Below are 23,349 nucleotides of genomic sequence, written 5' to 3' on the forward strand. Positions count from 1 at the left end.
TTCGTGTTGGTTGGACTCCGCTCAACCATAGATAGCGTGGCTAAGGGAGCTCTCTCAGTATATACTTTCTCCAAGATAATTAAGAAGTAGCTATATAGAAGCAAACTTTGACATAAACAAAGGACTTACTTCTTTTATCTAGATGTAGTTCAGGAATTTTCATTAAATACACAGCGGAAAACAGATGAAAATACAAGGGAGCAATAATAATGCGCTTACTTTATGCCACCCCTCTCTCTAGTTGGACCCTCATTGTATCCACACATGCATACCATGTCTCAACCTCTTGAACCAATCAACAGAAATGTTTGGACATGCATACGCACATTTTTGTTGAAGTAACTGTTGTTTCTGGCAACACTTGCGTGATCCCAATTAACAAACTTCCCTTGTGATCATTCTATACATTTGGGGCAGTCGTGCAACGGATTATGTGAGCAAACTCTTTCTCTGCGCATGCAGCCTATTCAAGTGAATATAACTATATTGCATGTCTTCGCTGGTGAGCACCTGCCCAGCATTGAGGCTGGTAATGCCCTATAAGAGTAGAACTGATGTTAATACATGCATGTGCTGCAAGCAGGAGGATCGTGGAGGTGCAGTAAAAATTCAAAGAAGAGAAGGATTTTGTTGTACCTTGTATTTGTGTATGTCTATACACGTATATAATTATACCATTTTTTGATTGATTACTGACCCCAGGAAGATGTATATACCCTAACTATATAAAGAGGAGATGGCCTCTATGCTTTTAGCTGAGCTAAACTGCAAGCTGTGAACATTCCTGGTTCTTTTCGTTAAACGTGGGTGCATGGTTTCTAGGTTTGTTATGACATAAAAATAACTCCAAAATAACGGTTCACAATAATTTTTGTCTGTAGCTATTAATCGGCAGTATAATAGGCTAATGTAAAGTGTTTTAATCTACGCTGCTTATTATAAAAAAACTAAGCAGGAAGTCTTATACTACAAAGTTTAAGTGACACTAGTACTCTTCTGGAGGTTCGAAGTTGATGGAGAAACCTTGCCCTGTGGGCATGTCAGGATAACCCTTCTCCAACTCAGCCTGTGAATGGGAGAAGAAAAAGTTAGAACAATAATTGGTACTACACTATACATACCCTAAACACACAGTCACATAAGGGTATATAGCAAATTGGGTTGTATGCTGTATATTTGAGGGAGGAGGAGCAACAGTACAAAAATAAGACCTTATACTTTTGATCAGTTACCCTAATTCAATTCAGCTCTATAGAATAGGCTACACCCAGGAATACTATTTTCTATCGTTATTGTTTTACGAAAGTATCGAGTGCATGTTGGTTGCTCACCTCAGCAGCCTTCTCTTTGGCAGACAGAGTAGCATAGCTCGGCATATCTTCCAAACCATCATTGTCTGCAAAGAGAGGGTTCTCCACGATACCAATGGAGCGGCCAGACACAGAGACATCATCTTGATCGTTCATCAGGTGGTGAGGCAAGTTATCAGATCTGCAGTGGGAAATGAAGTATGTATAATTATAAGTACAGCTATACAAGACAGGGCCGTAGATAGCTTAGGTTTGCAGGGGTGAAAAAATAACAGTTGAAACTAAAAAAAAGTCAACTATTATTTCTTATCCTCTCACAGCTATATACTCAGACTCTGAGTACAGCTGTTCATGGCAACTTCTAAAACTTGCTGTGGCACCAGCTCAGCTATTCATGGAGCAGCTAAAACAAGGTAGCTTAAACCATAGATAGGGATTGGAAACGGAAGTACTATCCGTGTATCTCTACAGTTTTAATCGAGGCTTACTTTTTAACACGAGGGCTAAATATGAATATAATTCTTGAGAATTGTTTTGCTCTCTGTAATAAGTCCACGAGCAGTCCTGCTGCTAAACATCAACTTTCATCTCATACTTGAGGCCATTTGGGACACAGGACACTATTTAGTTACACAGTCTTAGCTATATCGTAAGTATATAGGAACACAAGCATAAAAAAGCCCTCTGTGTACCTCTAGCTACTTCACGACAACCGAGATTCGTTTCCAATTGATATATACCTACTATCAGGGGGCATGTGATTCAGTAATGGGGGTAGTTCTGAGATGTATGCATTGGACACAATAACTTTCCCGGGCTTTTGCGGGAGTTATGAAGAGATACACGGATGGCCACTACATATAGACTTCATTGTAAAACATCACGTGAATCACTTCCGTTTCCAATCCCTCTTTACTCTATCTATTCTATCTATGCTTAAATTAAGAAGATGCTCCTACTTCCCAGAGGCGTAGTGGAGCTCTGAATTTTACCTAAAAAAAGGACATCACTTTTCTCAGCACTGTCAGCATGCGCATCAGATAGCCCTGCCCACATTTCAATATAATTTCACCATTCGAATAACTAAACCATTGCGCATGTACAGATCAATGTTACACAGCAGATCTATATATAGAATACCAGGGCCATAGACAGCGGGGGGGGGCAGGGGGGGCAGTTGCCCACCCCGCTGTCTACGGCCCTGCAGGACTTTAGAGAAGGATGGAGTATAGGCACAGGAATCTCACCTTGCTTTCGGAGAAGAAGGCTTTCTCCTCACGACCAGAATGACCACCACCAGAACCAAGACAACGACCACCACTACCAGCACGATCACCACAATGAGCACAACAACCCAGTCGGGAAGAGATGAAGGATTAGTTAGGGGCTCAGTAGTTACCTCACATACAGGCATGGCCTGTTTGAAGGGAGATTATAAGTATAGTGATGAAATAGATATAAGTATGATAAACAGTTGGAACTGCTACAACTGAATGGTTAGTAGGGTAAGGCAAGCGTTGTAAAGCATGAATTATGACTGTTTCAAGGTTTCACTTACTCGAATAGGTTTTCCATTGCTAGAGGGTAGAGTGAACTGTGGGCTTCCAGACAGCCATTCGTTAAAACACTGCTGTTGGTCTAAACTAGCAGAGGATGTTCCATGTCCGACAAGTGTGGTGCTGTGGAATTAGAATAGAGAAACAATTAACACAAACCTATAGATAATTAAGCTAATAATTATAATAATTTATGCATGCAACTAAATCTATGTATTTGCTGGCTAGTATATATGCCTATAATTATTTGCATAGTCAATAATTATTAATGAGCATGGTAATTTACCTGAATTTGACGGTCTTTCCTTCAGCATTCGAGCAGCTGAAATCACTACTGTCAGAGCAGCTGAAAGTACTACTGTCAAAACAACCCACTTGGATGAAACCACACACAGTGGAATCCAAGGTAGCCTTCAATGTAGTCTCGATAGCATTAATTTTGTCCATAGTGGCCACCTTGATCCAGTTATCGCATGAACCTTCATCATCGAAAAGATTGAATACGAATTCAAAAGTGTCGGTATCACGGAGTTCCACACGGGATGGCTCACTAAAGGCCTCCGCAGCACAGGTGGCAGCTCGAGCAATGAACCAATAGCGTGTGCAAATATCGAGGCCAGGAACATCGAGGACACTGACACTGGATCCAATAGTAGGTACAGTTTGTGTGCCAACTAGGTTCTCCTGCATGAATAAAAACAATTGATTTTGATAAGGTGTTCCTTGCATGCAGTAAGAACAAGTTTGTTGCATGTTTGGTTGAAACAACCAGCCTAGATCACATGTATGCAATACTGTTACGTTCATTTAGCTACTTTTGAATATAGCGGCCTGGGGGGACTCACCTCACTGAATGTGTCTCCACTGTAAACGCTGACATCAACCACGTCAGCATCCGATGATGTCCAAGCAAGGCTTGCTGTTGATGGGTCACTAGGATAGCGAGCAGTGGCAGTGATCTTGGGATCAACAACGGAGGCAGCTGCATACATTCAAGATACATGTTAGAAACTTATCATTGTAAGTACACATTTAGCAGGGTGATGCTGAATGTATTTTTTAAGCCAATATAGATAGAATTGCCAACATAATGTACAAAAATTTATAAGAATCCATAACTCACTTGATCGAGTGAACCAAAGCTCGTTGTAAATGAGCACAGGGGATGTACACACAACAGCTGATATTCTCACTCTGTACGGCACATCTTGCACTGTGGGAAAGGGCAGTGTCAGTGACATAAGCTAATAGCAAAACAACTTACGCAAGTTAGAGAAATCGGTGGTTAAGGGGTCAACATCGTAGGCAAGTGATTGTGGTGCAGGGTTCTCTACACCGGCATTTTGACCGTTCCTGCAGTCAGGTGATACGTCGACAGTGTAGGTATCTCCGCCTGTGTGCTGGTTCATGACCTCTGTTATGACAGACAAGCTGATTTGGAGGCTTGTATCACTGGTGGCTCTCACAAGAACAGGAATTGGAACTGCAGAGTGTGCATGTATGTACATTCATCATTGCACAGAATTATTTGGCAGAGCATTCAGCAGTTTTTTATGCCCCGGGGTGCATGTGCAAGCGAGGTTTGTGTGTCTGTCTGTGTGTCTGCTACAGCTGCTCAAGGATTAATGAAGTGCAAGTAAGAGTTTCTATAGGCTTCTAGTGATGTTTTCTCTTAGATTTTAATTCGTGAATTTGCAAAATAATACTTTGTTCTCGAGTTATGCCTAGTTTTGTTTGCTATTGCAGATTTTTAAAAGTTCACCGAGTGTTGCTACTCTACTTAGTAGTTAGTAGAACGCTAGCTATTGGTAACTGCAAGAGTGAGAAGAGAGCTGCAAGGCTCTGCTGATGCAACCTAATTTTAGACTTGAACTTTTAGCATCGATCGTTTAACAATAATCATTCGATCACTACCCACTCTTTGAGTTTGCATGCAGCAAAATTAAAGGGAAAAATGTTCATCATGATAATTATAATGTGTGTATAAAAGTTATTAGTAGATTTATGTTATGTAGCTTTAGTATCTCCACTGAGGCATCAGCACCCGCGGTGCTTTCATTAATACCATAGATAATGCAAAGTGGCTACAACACTTTAGCAAGTAAAATAACGAGTTGAAAGTACTTCAAAATATTAGTCCTTATTCAAGAAAGAAGTGTATTTTTAGCTTACTTGTGAGGTCAGCCAAGGTCCTCAGTGTCGGGCCGCTAGTCGGTGGACCAAATCCAGCGGAAGTGGAAGCTGCCACACGGAAGGAGTAACTGTTGCAGCACAGCAAGCCGGAAGCTATGTAACTGTTAGTGGTGGGGGTTGCACTCAAAACGTTCTGTCCAGAGCTGGCAGAGATGACATTCAGTTGGTACATCGTGATCTCACCTGGAGCAATAATAATATTTAAGCGTCATGTGACAAGAAGTATGACGTACCATTTCTCTCGTCTTCCGAAGGTTGGTCCCAAGTGAAGGTGACTGTACCACAGTTAGTGGCGTCAAGTTCAACAAAACCAAGGTTAGTAGGCACACCAGGTACTGAGTGAGGGATGTGTATACAATGTATGTGCAACAAACACAATACTAAGCTATAGATCTGCAAGGAATATAAACACTCACTTCCGTCAAGAGTGGTTCCATCTGCACAAGCCTGATTATTCTCTGATGAATCAGTGTACTGAGCCTCAACACAGCAACTGTAATCTGTTGCAGCGTCCAATCCAATGATGGTTTGTGTTGTCATCGTGTCATCAATGGTAGTTGCAAGGATGTGGGCACAAGACACACTAGAAAATAAAAGGTCGTCAAATGTACATGAGGGAGAAAAGCAGCGCAATCTAGAATCTATATTCAACAGTATTGTTAAACAAAGCATTACAGTGTCATATACACTAAGTGCAAGGTCTTATAAATGGGCTATGTTTCAATTTTTCTCACCTGTAACGGAGAAGAGTTGAGTAAAACTCAATGGGACGAGTCCAGTTGACCACAAGAGATGTATCACTGGTAGGAACTACGGTAACGCCAGTGGGGAAAGCTGAAAAATGAATGTGAACAATTTTAAAATATGGTCCAGTACTATAGGTGTGTAATTATGACTCGTGTAAGTGTGTGCTTATGTGTTTGCTCACAGGCTTTGATTTGACAGCTGGTAGCAGAGTCCTGGGTATGTGTACAGGTGGTGAAGCCAGCTGGGCTGATGTTAGGGTTGCACCCCTGGATAGTGTTCTCAGTGCCAGTGCACATCAGCTGGTCTAGGAATACAGGAACAGTAGAAGCAGCTGGATCGTAAGGATTGTTACTTCCGGTCAGCGCCACTGCACCGTCTGTGTGATTTTAGTAAAACACTAAATATCACATAGTCTATGAAGAAACTTATCAAAATATATATGCATGTGTGTATTTGTCATACTTATTGTATCTGATCAGTGCATAGATATGAATGAGACTCACTGATTGAGAATCCCAACTGCCTACAGATGACTCTAGCATCGAAGTTGTCGAAGCCGTTGTTACAGATAGTACCCCACTGTTCTGCCAAGCAGTACTCCACTCGTCCAGCCAGAGGTCGACCATTGGAGTCCAAGTCAGTACCTCCAATCAGTCTGATATCACCATCCTCACAAAGCTCTGTGGGAGGGAGGGAGCACGCACAAGTGTAATTACAATCGGCTGGCATATATAACACATATAATTGTAATGCTCAGCTACCACACAAATCTAATCATCGATAGTTGGAAGCCGAGTGTGTAAGTTGCATGCATCCATGGTCACCCACCCAGCATTGCCTCTGATGATATAACCATGCATTCTAAATTTGTACGGTAAATATGATAATCCCCACGTAGCCTAAACACTCTAAACGTACTTTCTACACAGAGGAGGCCAGCATCCATGGCGTGGGTGCAGCCAAAAGTGCCAGATGAGGGGCAGTCAATCAATGCAGTCTCAAAACCAGTACAACTAAGACCTCCCAACCATATTTGGGAGGATGGGAAACCCTGTCCATAGGTGTTGTCGGAGAAGGCTTGGGCTCCTAGAGGGAGAGAGGAGTTACTATTAATTAAGGACAGTTTAGTATTCTTTGTATATATAGTGGAAATTTAAGAACAATTTTAAATATCAAATTACATAAAGAAGTATTATTATCATTAAAGGATGAAGATAAAAAGTTGGTGATAGGCTTTCTTTGAGGTACAAATGTTGAATACCTGTTGTAGAGAATCCGAGCTGAATACAGGCAACCTTAGCATCACTGACCGACCACATGTTGTTACAAACAGTGCCCCATACTTCGTTCAAGCAGTACTCAAGTCTGCCCTCGAGGAGATCAGCACCACAGTAATCAGCAGAGTTACACAGACGAATGTCTCCATCACTACACACACCTACGTATGTTCAATAGTATCGTGTAAGTACTTCACTATAAATGCATACATGGCAGCTATAGGCAGGTCAAATGACACACTGTCAACCAAGAGCAATCATTCATGCTTGGCTCTATACTTGACAAGTTTGCTGGTCTTACTTTCTGGCACACAAGTGACACCAGCATCCTCAGAGTGGGCGCAGTTGTGGTTGGGATTGAAGGGGCAATCGAAGAGAGAGTCCTCCATTCCGGTGCACATGAGGTCGTCCAGATGGATAAGTCCAACGCCAGCACCAAAGAAGGCAAGACTGTGAGCAGTTGCACCTAATCACATTGAAGAATCATGATGAGCCAGTCACGATTTATACACATGCACATACATAACACACCTTAGCTATATAATTATATGTATATAAAAATAGTCTACCATGCAAGCAAAGTACATCAGCTAGTTACTGAACAGTCATGAATGAATTATTCAGAAGAATTGCCTGTGTCTGTATAATATGTATCTCACCGAATCGTGAGAAGCCAGCCTGCAGACAAGCAACGTTGGCATCTGCCTGGGTCCAACTGTCGTCACAGACAGTGCCCCAGGCCTCCTCGTTGCACACCTCCACACGACCAGAGAAAGGTGTGTCTCCATTGGCCAATCTGATGCTGCCACTCTCACACACTGCAACACACGGAGAGAGACACAACTATTGATTCACTATAAGTTTAAAATCTTGGCCATTCAAATACTTTGGAGGCTGTTGGTGCATGCATTTGTAGAGAGTGGGAGACTCTCAATTACTATGGCAAAATGTTCTCCTACAGTAGTTGAATTAACAATTACAGAAAACAATTCCGTACTTTAGGACATTATAACAATTAACAAAGTAAGCTACCTGTAGATATTATAACGTACCCTCTCCACAGATGACTCCGACGTCCTGAGTGTGTCCGCCAGTGCAGAAGTCGACCATGCCGATACCAAAGTGAGGACAAGTCACCAATTGACTCTCCTGTCCAGTACAGCCGACTCCATCAAGGAGGACTGGTCCACTGCCTTCCCCGTAGAAAGCACCAGATCTGATGGTGGAACCTAAAAAACGAGAGAGTAGATAAGGATTTATTATGAACGCACTATTGCTATAACTATGATAGTTGACTTCATGTGATGGTCACTGCCATAATTATATATACAATATACCATGCATATACTGACTTTTCCCACCCTATAGCTTCAGTAATTTGATCTGTTGTATAAGTATATAAATTTGCCTCCATATAGAAACATTTGTTGCGTTTATATAATTATGGTGAGGACGTACCAATAGGAGCGAAACCAAGTTGTCTGCAAGCAACGTTGCCATCGGAAGTCCCGAATACGCGATCACAGACTGTTCCCCAGGTCTCATCATTGCAGAGCTCGATACGACCCTCAAGCTCGCTGGCTCCGCCCTGTAGTCGAATATCTCCATCTTGACACAGCACTGGAAAAGTGTACAATGATAAAAAGTAGACAATGATAAAATGGATGAAACATTGTACTGAGTTTATAACACAATATGAAATGCCTCTGCTCATGCAAGGACCCTGATAGATAACTCAATAAGGATTGCTTTTACGACTCCAAGACAGCATTTAAAGTGGTTTCTTATAAAAAAAAATTACAATTGAAAAACAGTATAAAATCACTTACGATCTTCGGCACACATAATTCCAGCATCGTTGGCATGGGAACATGTGGAAGCGTCCATAGAGTACATGCAGTCTGAAAGGCTTTGCTCCTCCCCATTGCACACCACTGAAGTGCCGTAGATGGGACCAGTGCCTTGACCGAACGAAGCACCAACCGTTGAATTAGCATCTGTAGGAGAAAATTACTGAAATAGTTTGCTGTTTGCAGTTTAAAAATAATGTAGCAGAAAATGTATGTTTGGTCAAATATATACTCCATACTCACTGTGTCTTGAATATCCCAGCTGATTGCAGGCCACCTGAGCTTCCTCCCGGCTCCATAGATTGTCACAGATAGTGCTCCATGCTTCCAGACGGCAGATTTCAATTCGTCCCTCACTGGATCTCGTGCCTCCGACCAGTCTTAACTCAGACTCCGTGCAAACAGCTGTAGTCGAAATGATGAAACGTAAGATATATTCGTGTGTGTGTGTCTTATAATGAGTTCGTTTTTCTAGTTGATAATTCGTTTTAGTATTGGAGTAACGCACGTGGGAAGTTGCAGCGAACAGAGGCATCCTGAGAGTGGTCACAGTCATGTGTTGTTGTGGCGGTGCAATCAAAGATGTCAGTTTCAGTTCCACTGCATGCCACGTCGTCGAGGTAGATCGGACCAACTCCCTGTCCAAATACTGCACCCTGGATGGCCTGGGCATCTGCAACACACCAGAGATACACCAAAGCCGATTGATGGATAGTATTAACAGAAACATCAGTGACTATGCACATGCATACGGTACTAACGTAATATACATGCATGTGCAGGATCTTAAATTATGTAAGCTTGTAACTCTGGGAGTTCATCATTACCTCCATAATAATATCAAGCAGAAATCAATACTGTCTCAGAGTAAATAATTTGTAACAGCTGATTTGGTAGACGTGAACCTATGCTTTATATTATTGACCACTAGAACCACCAACTGACCAATGCCAGAGTAACCAAGGTGTCTGCACACCACGGTAGCATCAAGAGCGCTCCATCCATCATCACAGACAGTTCCCCACATCTGGTCTTGGCATACCTCCACACGACCTTCGTAGATGACGCTACCATCAAGCAGTCTAATGTCCCCAGTGGTGCAAGCTGCACGGGAGCGGACGCACGCACATATACATTACTCAATCAGCTGATATACCATTTCCTTAATTACGCAACTTGCTACACTAATATAATTATAGCTATATACACAATATATTATATCCCATAATTATAATGCTATCAACTCAGTGCACAGAACCCGAAAACAGTAAACAAGACTTCCATGGACTACAAGAAGTACAGTACAGGTACTGATTGCCTTACGTAGACAACGTAGTCCAGCGTCCTCAGAATGAGCACAGTCAGCAGTGTGAGCATCGTAGCCGCAATCGATGAGTCTCTCCTCATTACCATTGCAGGCGAGGTTGTCCAACCATATTGGACCAAGGCCTTGACCGAACGGAGCAAAAGAAATTGCTACAGCATCTGTTGTTGATATAAAAACACAGGCATAGTGAATGACTGACGAGTGGTATAGCCAATGAAAATGTCACCACAGTATCTGTATCAAAATTCTAATTGGAGAAGGGTTCATAAAATTTTTGAATACTGGCACTGCAATGATGGGTAAAGGGTTGCATGTGTTTTGAAGGTCTACAAAATAGCATGGATAGATCTCAGTAATTAGTGTTAATTTGTCATTACGTTACTATTTGCTTACTGTCTCGGGAGTATCCAAGCTGCCCACAGGCAACACTAGCGTCAGGTGTATCCCAGATGTCGTCACATACCGTACCCCATTGCTCGTTAAGACACACCTCCACACGACCTTCGTACTCATTCGTACCCTCAACAAGGCGAATGCTTCCAGTTTCACAGACTGCAGAAAATGCAATTTGAATAAGACCCTTATTTTACCGAGTTTGCAGGAATTCAATGTAGAAATGTTAAGCAACATGTCATGCACTTGCACGAAAAATTCAATCATAATTATGGAAACATACTTTCTTGGCAGATAACTCCAGCGTCGTCTGCATGAGTACAAGTGCTGGTGTCAGTGCTAATTGGACATTCAAGGATGTTCTGCTCCGTACCGAAGCAAGATAGTTGAGTAAAAGCGATCGCACCAGTTCCTTGACCAAAGAAGGCATTGCTAAAGATCTGAGCACCTGCGATGAGTACATACAGCATTGATTAAATTACTCCCTACAAAACCAATATTTGGGGAACCCATCCTTCAGTAGTAAAATGCAATGTATAAAATTATAAATTCCTTTGATGGCCTACGTAACCAACCGTTACATGGCTGCATGGTCTAAGAAGGACTTGAGTTGCCCATGCATATCCATAATTTATTACAATTTCACTCAAGTTTAGAATAAGTATAGCTATATATACATGTATACTTACCATTTGAGGCAAAGCCAAGCTGCCCGCAGAGGACGTTGGCGTCATTGAGGGACCAGCCCTGATCGCAAATAGTCCTCCATTCTTCTCCGATGCAGATCTCCGGGCGACCTTGAGTACTATCGGTGCCATTTTGCAGTCTGACATCACCCTCGACACAAAATACTACAACGTATACAGGGTATTGAGTTAGTGCATAGTATAAGACTGAACTTTCACACAGTGAAACCCAATAATCATTTAAACTCCCTGACACTCATACAATCATGCAGGAATTTGCTTATTATAAACTCGTATACATTAACCCTTGAAAAAATTAGGACACTCCAATAAAGAGGACATTTTCCTGTTACAAAGTTGTTGCTATGGATAAGGCTCACAACTAAAAACTACGTAACTAAAGTAAATTCTGACTCACAGTTTTCGTTGCAGTCGATAGCTGCGTCCTCACTGTGGGTGCACATGTCGACGTTAGGGTCAGTGTATGAACAGTCGATGAGTCTCTCCTCGTCTCCAGTGCAGCCTAAGCTGGAAAGGGAGATAGCAGAAACACCCTGGCCATAGGCAGCCAATGGTCTAGCAACAGCATCTGCCAAGGAAAAAGGCAAGTTTTTAAACGCCTGGGTATGTATGCATGCGCATGTATATACGTATATTTTGTGTACTGTACACTAGCATCTGAACTACATGTAAGGACTGGTGATTACAGCAAAAATATGGTTTTCAGGCAAACATGCATGCAGAAACAGATACAATCAGATAAATAATGTGCGCTCACTGTATCGAGAGAATCCCAGCTGTCTGCAAGCCACGTTGGCATCACTTGTTTCCCAGGCGTTGTCACATACTGTTCCCCAAACCTCGTTCAGACACACCTCCACACGTCCACTGTTGTTACGGAGATCTGGCCTATTAGTTGGTGTGATCAGTCGAATCTCTCCATCTTGACAGATAGCTGTAGGAGTGGCATATATCACATGACGAAGCAGACCACAATCACACTAGTACACTAGGCAAAGACTTTATCTTGCAAAATAAACGACTCAACATTTTATAATCAACCCCTCAAGTATATTAAAACAGGATTTGTACATCTGATTTACAAAAGCGAACACTTAAGTAAGTAAGTAAGTCTTCAATTAAAACAATTCTCACGTGCTGGGTTGCAACGAACTCCGGCCTGAGACGTTGGACTGCAGCCAGGATTAGTGAAATTGTTGGTACAGTCCAGGAGGCTCAACTCACTACCAGTGCAGCCAAAGTTGCCTAAGAGGATATCTCCAGTTCCAACACCATATAAGGAGCTTCCTTGGGCCTGAGCACCTGTTTAGAGTATAATGACTGTCAATGTAATTGATGAATAAGTCTTCTGTAGGTACAGCAAAAATATTATCATTTTTGGCAGTCACACCCAGACAACACGCATTCTCACCAAATCTAGACAGTCCGAGCTTCCTGCAGGCAACACCTGCATCAGTGTTGTCCCAGTTGTTGTCACAGATGGTGCCCCAGATCTCGCTCACACACACCTCAACACGGCCACCTAAAGGAGACGTGGAGGTCCCACCCAGTCGAAGATCACCGTCCTCACAGATCTCTGAACAAAGAACCAATCAAATATCGCTTATTACATGTATGTACTGAAGCTATAACCATATCGATTCCACGAATAATATTTTTCTTTGCTCAAAAATAGAATTAATGTCAGACTAAAGGGCTGAGGAGAACCACCCAATAATTATAGAACCATATAAACCAACAATTTGGGCCCGAAACAATAAGGCTGTTAAAGCCACCACCCAAACAGAAGGAGTGCCCTGGCTGAGGACAGCACCCCCCCCCCCCCTGAGTGGGCCCCTATAAATTATTGAACCCCCTTAACCGAGCTGGCTGTGCCCCAGCCCGAGCTCGTGGTGTGAAACTAGGGAGGCCTAACCACCAAAGCAGGTGAAAGGGGGAGGGCGGAGGGAAAGAAACGGCTACTGGAGATCGCTTCTCTACCAAAGTAACTGATACTGCACGTGGATGGCAACCCTACTGCTCATGTACAGTCAATTACCCGATGCAACCACATCGAAGGACCTCAGCCTGCTGCCATTAACCATTGTTTAGTGGACTCCCAAAACACACTTTTTGATAATATAATTATATATACTTCTATACATGCACTCACTGTTCAAAGAGCAGATGATTCCAGCATCTTGAACATGGGAGCAGTCAGAAGTGTCAGTGTCCACTACACAGTCAAATACAGAGGTCTCACTTCCGATACAGGCAAGGTTGTCAAAATGAATGGCACCCTCTCCCACTCCAAATGTGCCGTCAGTGATGGCCATGGCACCTGCAGGAGAGATAAACATTACGCTACTGAGTTCCTTCAATCAAGGCAAGGTTTACTGGTGTCACTGCATGAAGATCACGAACACAGTCCATTCTACTGACTACACAAAAGGCCTCAAGCTAGGGAGGGAATAAGAAACTGATACTTATATGTACTTGCCTAGGGAAATTTATGTTGATTTCATAGTAACGATGATGCAGTGCATCATTAAAAATTAAGTATTTTTGTATTCGGCAGTGCCACTAATTTGCAGCTTTTGTCTTATTCTTTCAGCTACCAATAGCTGAAAGAGTAAGACAAAATTTCATCTTGAATATCATGCATTATATGCATGATGTTCAAGAAACGGAAACTGACTTCAATGTTGAGTTAATTTATGTAGACTAGCCAAAGCAAAGCTTTATTGTTGCTTTTGAGGCTTGTAGAAACTCTTGGTTTCATAGTCTTCTTTGTGGTTAATATAGCCTAGCTTGCTTAGAAGATTCTAAATCAATTATAGGCCTCGTCCAACTGTCACTATGGAGTTAGCCTATAACTTTATATGTAAACATTAATTTGTTTGTAGACACTCTATATGCAACGTATGCCAGGACATGCATGGAACCATGCAGTCACCCGTGCTTACCAGCTCCAGAAAATCCGAGCTGCCTGCACACCACGTTAGCGTCATTGACATCCCAGTTGTCGTCACAGACTGTGCCCCAGTGTTGGCCAGTGCACACCTCTACTCGTCCCTGACCGGTCATACCCTGTCCATCAGCAAGTCTCACCGTACCAGTATCGCATCCTGAACACAAAGATATCCTTATTTATTTATTCATCCACGTAACATACGTATTGAGTAATACATTGTACAAATGCATGTTTGGCATGCTATAAAATTTTTGTTGGTGCTTGCTGTAATTATATGGGATTTGAAACACCAAATCTCTACATAGATGTGATACGTACTTCACTAAAGTTTTTCGAGCAGGGCCCACAAACTACTAGCTATATTTGTCAAAGTATACATACCTTCTATACATCTAACGCCAGCATCATTGTTGTGACCAGTGCAAAGGTCCATGGAGCGGAAGCCATTGTTGAAACAGTCCAAGAGTCTCTCTTCTTGTCCGAAACAGAACACGAAATCGAACCATATGGGGCCCATTCCCTCACCAAAGGTAGCGTCATATAATGCAACGGCGTCGAAGGGCTAAAAGCCAAGCTGACGGCACACAACATCACCCTCAAATTCAGTCCAGAAACTGTCGCAGATGGTTCCCCAAGTTTCGTTGAAGCATAACTCCACGCGACCCTCAAAGTCATTATTTCCATTGGCCAACCTCAGATCTCCATTCTCGCACATCACTGCAGTCATGACGGAAGTGAATAAAAGCATTTAAAGTCTTGGAAACGTTGCATTAAAGAAACACATGTAATATTATAATTTACACTAGCTTTGAGCTAGCTTTTGAATTTTGTGTATAAATTTAATAAGGGTAAATTTTACAAGCACATAATTAATTTTTATAGTTACGATCTATATATATGCACTTACAGTTTCCACTGCATCTGACGGATGCATCCTCAGCGTGAGTACATTCGCTTGCATCACTGGAGTAGGTACACTCTTGAATGTGGAGCTCTGATCCCACGCACTGCACATTGTCGAGGTAGATAGGACCCGTACCTTGTCCGAATATCGCATTGCTGAAGTCAACGGCATCTGTGGGTAAAGACAAAGATGTGTAAAATTATAATGGTCACGAAATAATTATATAAGCATGCATATTATGTGGCGGTATGCATTCTAGAAAAGAACAATAATAACTGTGTGTGTGTGTTTCAGTAGTTAGAATAATTGTCTTCATCTGTTCCTATTATTGGGAATTTCAGTCAAATTGCTGGTGAGTATGAATCTTTAAAGAAAGAATTCTTAACTTACTGAACCTAGAGAAGCCCAGTTGTCTACAGGCCACGTTGGCGCCAATGCTGTCCCAGCCATCATCACAGACAGTACCCCATACTTCATTGAGACATATCTCTAGTCGTCCCTCTAGTCGGTTACTGCCTCCCATCAGACGTATTTCTCCCTCATTGCAGGCAGCTGCGAGCACAGAAAAACATGAGCATTAGCAGAGAATGGACAGTATAATTATATGCTTACGTGTAGCAAAAGTGCCTATACACATTGCATAGTATTAACTGGCAGAAATGTGCATGAAAGTTGGGAATTTTTTCTAAGAGGCAACTCACCAAATTCGCTACACTGCACCCCAGCATCCTGAGAATGGAGGCAGTTTCCAGTAGTATCAAGGAATGGACAGTCCACCAATCCCTGTTCAGTTGACGTGCACCCAAAGTTGTAGGAATAGATGGGCACCATGGTATCGGCCGTAGGCCCGTAAAAGTTTCCTGTTTGAGCGACTGCACCAGTAATTGACCACCCGAGTTGGCGGCACACAACGGTGGCATCCTCTTGCCCCCAGGCTATGTCGCAGATGGTACCCCATACATTGTTACGGCACACCTCCACTCGTCCTTCACTCGTTCGGAAGCCATTGGATAGTCTAATATGTCCAGCGACACAGCCTTGACAGATGGCCCCTGCATCTTCGATATGGAGACAGTTGTGTATCATGGTATTGGGACAGTCCAGAAGGCTTTCCTCCTCTCCAGTACACATGAGGTCGTCAAGGTGGATTTCACCTGATCCTACACCAAAGGAGGAGAGGCTTGTAGCAATGGCTCCTATGAGGAATAGAGAGAGATTGGAGGTAAGGATGAATGTATGGAGAGAATTACACTTAATCAAAGGACCATTCTACTGCCTCCACAATATTTTCACATGATCTTGCCCATACAAAAGAGACTGTGCACTGTACACAATTCTCACGTAAATTATACAGTATTTTCTCAAGGACCACCTTGATTGCTATCGTACATTTAGAAATAGCTATGATACACACAGTCAGCTTTTAGTCTCAAATGCTTAGCCCTTTACCGAGCACCACTTTAAACGCGTACGCCCAATGATATATGTGCTTATACACACACAGGTAGGTTCCTAACACACAATCGTACCATCAGCTGGTAGTCCAAGCTGCCTGCAAACAACAGCAGCCTCATTATTGTCCCAGAAATCATCACAGACTGTGCCCCAGGAACCATCAATGCAGATCTCAACACGACCTTCACTGGGTCTGCTTCCACCGGCAAGTCTCACCTCGCCTTCCTCACAACCTGCGTACAAAATATTCGCAGTACTACATTGTACACAAGGTCACATGACAAACAAAGAGGCATTCTTTCACAATTTTGGAAAATAATTTTGAGCAAACACCTTGGTTGCAACGGACACCAGCATCCTGGGTGTGATCTCCAGGGCAGTTGGACGTGACAGGGTCAAACGAGCAGTCAGTAAGGCGACTCTCAAGGCCGGTGCAGCCAAATACATCAAACTGAATCTGTCCAATACCCTGTCCAAAGAAAGCATCAGTGAAGGCCACAGCTCCTGCATGTTATAACATAAATCATAATTGCTGAGACAAAATTATAAATGTAACGCTCAATTTTCACACTATAGTCACCCACTCCACACCTATACACCCATGCATATATTCCCCATAATACACACATATTCGTATTTCACAACACAAAAAAAAGTTAAACTGCGCGCTAAGTCTTAAATCTAATTACCCGTAGCAGAATATCCGGCTTCTCTGCAAGCAACGTTGGCATCATTGTTTGACCAAGCTCCATCAGCACAGATGGTGTTCCAGTTCTCACTAATACAGAGCTCCACACGACCTTCGTACTGATTGGACCCGCCAACAATCCTTAGCTGGTTGTCCTCACATACAACTACAGAGGGGAAGAAGTTAATTGTTACTGTGAGAGCTCTGTTGTAACTACTGAGAGCATGTATGCTTGTATGTGTCTAAAGGTAGAGAAATGATACTTACATATAATTATATCTGAGAGGTAACCCTTGGGCACACTAATACAGCTAGTGGCTGTAATGAGAGGTACGTGATCTACTAACACATGCAGGCTAGCTATATAGCTGAAGCTATATGAAAGCTTCGAGGCCCTGGATATGTTATGGAGAGTGACCACACGGAGTGACCACAATATACGTGTAAACAGATTTCACTGCATAATCATTCGAACATACGTTCATCTCTGCACACGAGTCCAACGACGGTGGTGATAGTGCAACTGGGATCGATTGTAACGTTTGCAGAACACTGAGAGAGGGCAGTCTCATCACCAGTACAGCCGACATTGCCAAGCCCGATGGTCGGGACCATTCCGTACATCGAACCATCAGTTACATCAGCATCTGTAGATAGTTGATAAAAATGACAACATCACATCCATAGCTTTAGAAGGGAACATTAATTTGAAATCTACTAGCACACAACATGTACAATTACAGTGAACGTTGAAAATGGATACTCACGATATCTTGAGAAGCCCAGTTGTCTGCAGATGACGCTGCCGTCAATTGAGTCAAAGCTATTGTTGCAGACAGAATACCACATGTTGCTAAGGCAGAACTCCAGTCGTCCCTGATCAGTACCAGTACCACCAGCCAGTCTCACATCTCCATTCACGCAGGCCTCTGTATGTGCCCACAAAGGAATCCATGAATTTGTACAATGTATATGAGTGTTGTAATTTTGACATTGCAGTGCACTCTAAAATCAATTGCAATACCATACTGTAGATTCTAACAAGCTGTCTAACAGATTGGCTTAGTATTCTGTAGGACAGTTCACAAATACGTACAGTTATCTATGGTGAAATTTCCACATGCATGTATATATGTACGCACATAAACTAGGCCAATCAGATGACATAAATGTCTGTTAGGGTACATTTTGCACCTGCTGGACAAGTGACTCCAGCATCCTCAGAGTGAGCACAGTTGTGGATGTTGACTCCATTATGGGGACAGTCAAACAGGGAGGTCTCAGTGCCGGTACAGGCAAGGTTATCGAAGGTGATTGGTCCAGTTCCTTGTCCAAATCTAGCTTGAATTTCAGCAGTGGCCGTTGTGCCAGGGGGCAAATAACCCAGCTGTCTACAGATCACGTTTGCCTCATTGACGGCAAAAAAGTCGTCACAGACAGTACCCCATACGTTGTTGTTGCACACCTCCACTCGTCCCTCGGTCAGTGAGGCTCCACCCACCAATTGTATCTGACCGGCAGTACATTCTGCGAGGGAGAGATAAAATCGTTAAAATTTTGTCTTATGAGCCAAGGTACCAGTACTAATGAAAATACATTATGTGCAGTCCAGATAGCGCCATTAATTATAGTATAGAATTGTTTAATATGTACGCACATACCTTGACAGGTGACACCAGCATCCATGGCGTGAGTGCAGTCTTGGTTGGCAATACCATCATGCACACACATGCCTAGACTCTCTTCAGTACCAGTGCATGCTACATTCTCTAGCCAGATCTGTCCATCACCCTCGCCAAAGGAAGCACCACCAATGGCCGTGTTCATTCCATCTGCAATGATGTATCCACTTAATATCCTGATACTGACCAGTAACTAGGCCTTTGGTTTTGTCATCATACGCAATGTCAAAATTAAGTGCTTTAATAGTCACACATGCAGTTGTTGCATTTTGAGTGGGCAGATCAAAGGAAACACTGTGCCAATATCTGCCGTATGGCCCAGGTCAAATGGTGAACTGTGTATGGCTGAAGTTACCTAAAGTCCACCCTCTACCCAGTAACCTGAAACGGTCCCTTTTATAGTATAACACTGTTAACAGATTCAGTGGTAGGCAGAAAACGTTTTTCATGCGTCTGGTGCATTCCACAGCCAACCACAAGTAGTTGCAAACTAGTTGTCCTATAAAAGGACCTTTGCCCTCAAGGCCTGCGGCCCTCGGGCCTAAGTCACTACTGAGCCAATATATCCCATATGTGGCACTCGTGCATGTGTCACAGCTATAACTTATAATTATAGGGTCCTAATTTTTCTGGACAACCCATCCATGACCAAGGATGGAGTGTCCTGGAACTGGTTAATATAACTTTGTAGTAAGTACCTCTGACGTATCCCAGTTGACCACACACGACATTGGCGTCATCAATGCCCCACCCACTATCGCAGATGGTGCCCCAGATCTGATTGTGGCAGAACTCCACTCGACCCTGACCGCTGCTAGTTCCACCAGACAGTCTCACGTCTCCATTGGAGCAAGGTGCTGCAGTGAGATATCATAATCTAGTCTATATAGATCAAGGACATTATAATTATGAACACATCTATATAGAGCTACACAAAAGAATAAAATTGTATAATCATTATGTCGTATGTATCAAGGTTGTTACACCCTGATGGTTTTAATTATGGGGCGCCAAGTATAGCAGAGGGCAGACCCTCGTCCTTTAGTTTTTTGTTCAGATCATCAACACACATGCACAAGATGACACAAGCACAAACAAATGGAGTAACTTACGTGGGATTGGCAAACACCTGACACCGGCATCCTCAGAGTGTGCGCAGTTGTGGAGCCCGAGTTCGTTGGAAGGACAATCAAAGAGTCTATCTTCGTCTCCAGCACATTGCACATTGTCAAGTAAGATTGGGCCCATTCCCTGACCGAAACCAGCAAATCTGACAACGGTAGCGCCTGTAGGAATTCACAAACAATAAAAACAGCCAGGCTGGGTGCCTAATGCATGAAAAATTAATGGCACAATGTACCAGACAATAATACTGTATAGCGAGTTATTTCCGTGTTTTCGTATTGTAGTGCATCATCTGAAAATAAAAAATGCGAAATTATTCTGCAAATATTCTACGTCACTATCCTGTGCTGTAGAATAAAAATTTTTGTGTATATAGTAAGAAAATTTACATTGACGAAAATACCCGCTATATACGGTTACTCACTGTTCTCATTACATCAAAAAAATCAATTCTAACCTTGGTCCGAGAATTCGAGCTGCCTGCACACCACATTAGCGTCTTCGTTGCCCCAAAGATCGTCACAGACTGTGCCCCATGTTTCATCATTGCACACTTCCACACGACCTTGCATCGAGGGATCATCACCTCGGAGAGCGATGTCGCCAGCCAATCGAATATCGCCCTTTAGACACACCACTGCAAAGGAAGAGTTAATAAGCAACACCAGTCAAATCTATGCAATGTGTCTTGTTTCAAAGCTTGACAAAAATGTTCTTAGTATAATGTCTTGTAATAGGAATAAAGCCTGGAGCTAACTATGAAATAGAAGTAGTAGCCACTATTTTAACATAATAATTATAAGCGGAAATTACCGGAAGTGTTGCAGATGACTCCTGCGTCCATGAAATGTGTACAGGTGGCCACTACAGTGTCGCTACCGGGACAATCAAGAAGGCTGTCCTCAGAGCCAGTACAACGTAACTCCGTGAGCTGGATGGGGGAGGTACCCTGTCCGAACGAGGCTCCAGTTGTAAAATTTGCACCTGTACAAATTTGTGAATTATTTCATGTCAACAGACTCTGCATCTACTAAACTGAAAGTAGCAAAAGTGAGACAAGCCAGAGAAAAGGCTGACCACAGTTAAACCTGAGGGACTCACCGATCCTAGAGAATCCAGCCTGCCTGCACACCACAGCTGCCTCCATCTCATCCCAGAGGGCATCACAAACTGTTCCCCACACCTCACGAATGCACACCTCAACACGGCCAGAGCCGGGAGCGTCTCCGCCAACCAGTCTGACATCTCCAGACCCACAGACGACTGTCAGCAAAGGAGCCATAATAATAATTATCACAGTCGTATATTATGGTATATATACATTGTCATCGCAGTCACATCCAGCTAAAGACATGACTGTACGATATCGATCTCAACAAGTACTGCATGTGCGTAGATATATCTTAACTTACTGCCAGAGCTACAGATGGCACCAGCATCGAGACTATGATCAGTCGGGCAGCTGTGAATGCCAAGCCCAGAGCTCGGGCAGTCAAACAAGGAGTCTTCAGTACCAACACACTGGACCTGGTCAAAGAGGATTGGACCTCTTCCAATTCCATAGCCAGTAGACAGTGCACCGTTGGCGATGGCCCCTATAAAAGTATGTGCATGCGTACTTAATCCTTAATTTTGCATGTGAATAACTTATACAGAGCTGTAAAAGAATTATATACCGTTACATTACTAGCTAACTATAAAATTATATACTAAGCAGAGCCAGGTTGGATTGTAATAGATATTTGCAATTAATTTAACGCACCGAATCTTGAGTATCCAATTTGTGAGCACACAATTCCTGCGTCAGGACTCTGCCAGAGGGTCTGACACACCGTGCCCCACTCCTGGTTGTTGCACACCTCCACACGACCTTCCAGATCGCTTGGACCGTCCACCAGCCTCACACTGCCTTGAACACAGACTGAAAGCGGATAATAAAATGTGTGAACATGCATGTTAAACACGTATTTGTACGGTATACAACTTCAGTGCATGTATACTTCAGTGGTAACTACTGAGTTGCCTCCTATACAATCTAAATCATGTAATCACTAGCTGACATTAACTCGATCTTTATTAAAAGACATTTCTTGACATATCATACACACAGACAGCACATTAGCTAGGACGCTTGATACAGCTCATGCAACACACAACGTACTGATACACTCCACTCCGGCATCCTCAAAGTGTGAACAGTCGTGGGTCGAATCTATGGGACAGAAAGCAAGTGATGCTTCATCTCCTTGGCAACCAACTTCATCCAGCCAGATGGGTCCTGTTCCTTGTCCGAAAGCAGCAAATGAGCGAGCAACAGCACCTATATTATTATCCAGTGAAGAAATATAATCGTGACCATCCTGTCTTTTCATGAGCATAATTATAATTATACATAGGTAGTTTTCCATTGTGCAATGCTCGTGCATGGGTCCGGTTACGGTATAGGATGTCAGTGCACAAAATTAAGGAGATCTGCGTACACAAAGTACTGACAGGAGTATAAAGCAGAAAAAGGCATATATACTGTTATATTCATTTTACAATACATTACCAACGTACCGTCACGGGAGTATCCAAGAAAGCCACACACCACACTAGCATCGGCATTATCCCAGCGGTCATCACAAACTGTGCCCCAGATGTTCCCCAAGCAAATCTCCACTCGACCCTGAAGGCTGCTGGTTCCACCAACAAGTCTAAGCTCGTAGTCAGAACAACCTGAAAACCAGTAAATGAATTCATGTATCTTGTTTAGCACTTTAAGGCATACCAAACTTTAGAACTTCATTTCCACTATAAATACAATTTATGTTACAGCTGGTAGTTACTTCATAGAATAAAGATTAATACATGCACGTACTTGGACCAGCTGTATCCATGGAGCACGAAACACCAGCGTCTTCAGTATGAGCACAGTTGTGTATCTGTGTTAGGCTACAGTCGAGTAATCGAGTCTCCGTGCCAACACATTGGACGTCATCGATGAGAATTTCTCCTGTTCCCTGACCAAAGAAGGCGAAACTGAAAGCAGTTGCACCTAATCACGAGCAAAGAGGCAAGTATTACAATGAGTCCTTTCATACTTATGTACATGTATGCAAGTGACAATGGGGAATGAAAATCTCTAGAGCAAATTATGAACCACGCAGTCAGTACTGCATGTATGTATAAGTATTCATTTG

At 42.8% G+C, this 23,349-nt stretch overlaps 1 pseudogene; it reads right to left on the minus strand.

Annotated features, from left to right (window-relative positions):
• Nucleotides 1-788: 788 nt before the first annotated feature.
• The window catches only part of LOC135333929 (uncharacterized), a 38,666-nt pseudogene continuing 16,105 nt past the window's right edge, over nucleotides 789-23,349 (minus strand).

This window comes from Halichondria panicea, chromosome 3 (genome assembly GCF_963675165.1).
Source record: "Halichondria panicea chromosome 3, odHalPani1.1, whole genome shotgun sequence".
Classification (NCBI taxonomy): domain Eukaryota; kingdom Metazoa; phylum Porifera; class Demospongiae; order Suberitida; family Halichondriidae; genus Halichondria; species Halichondria panicea.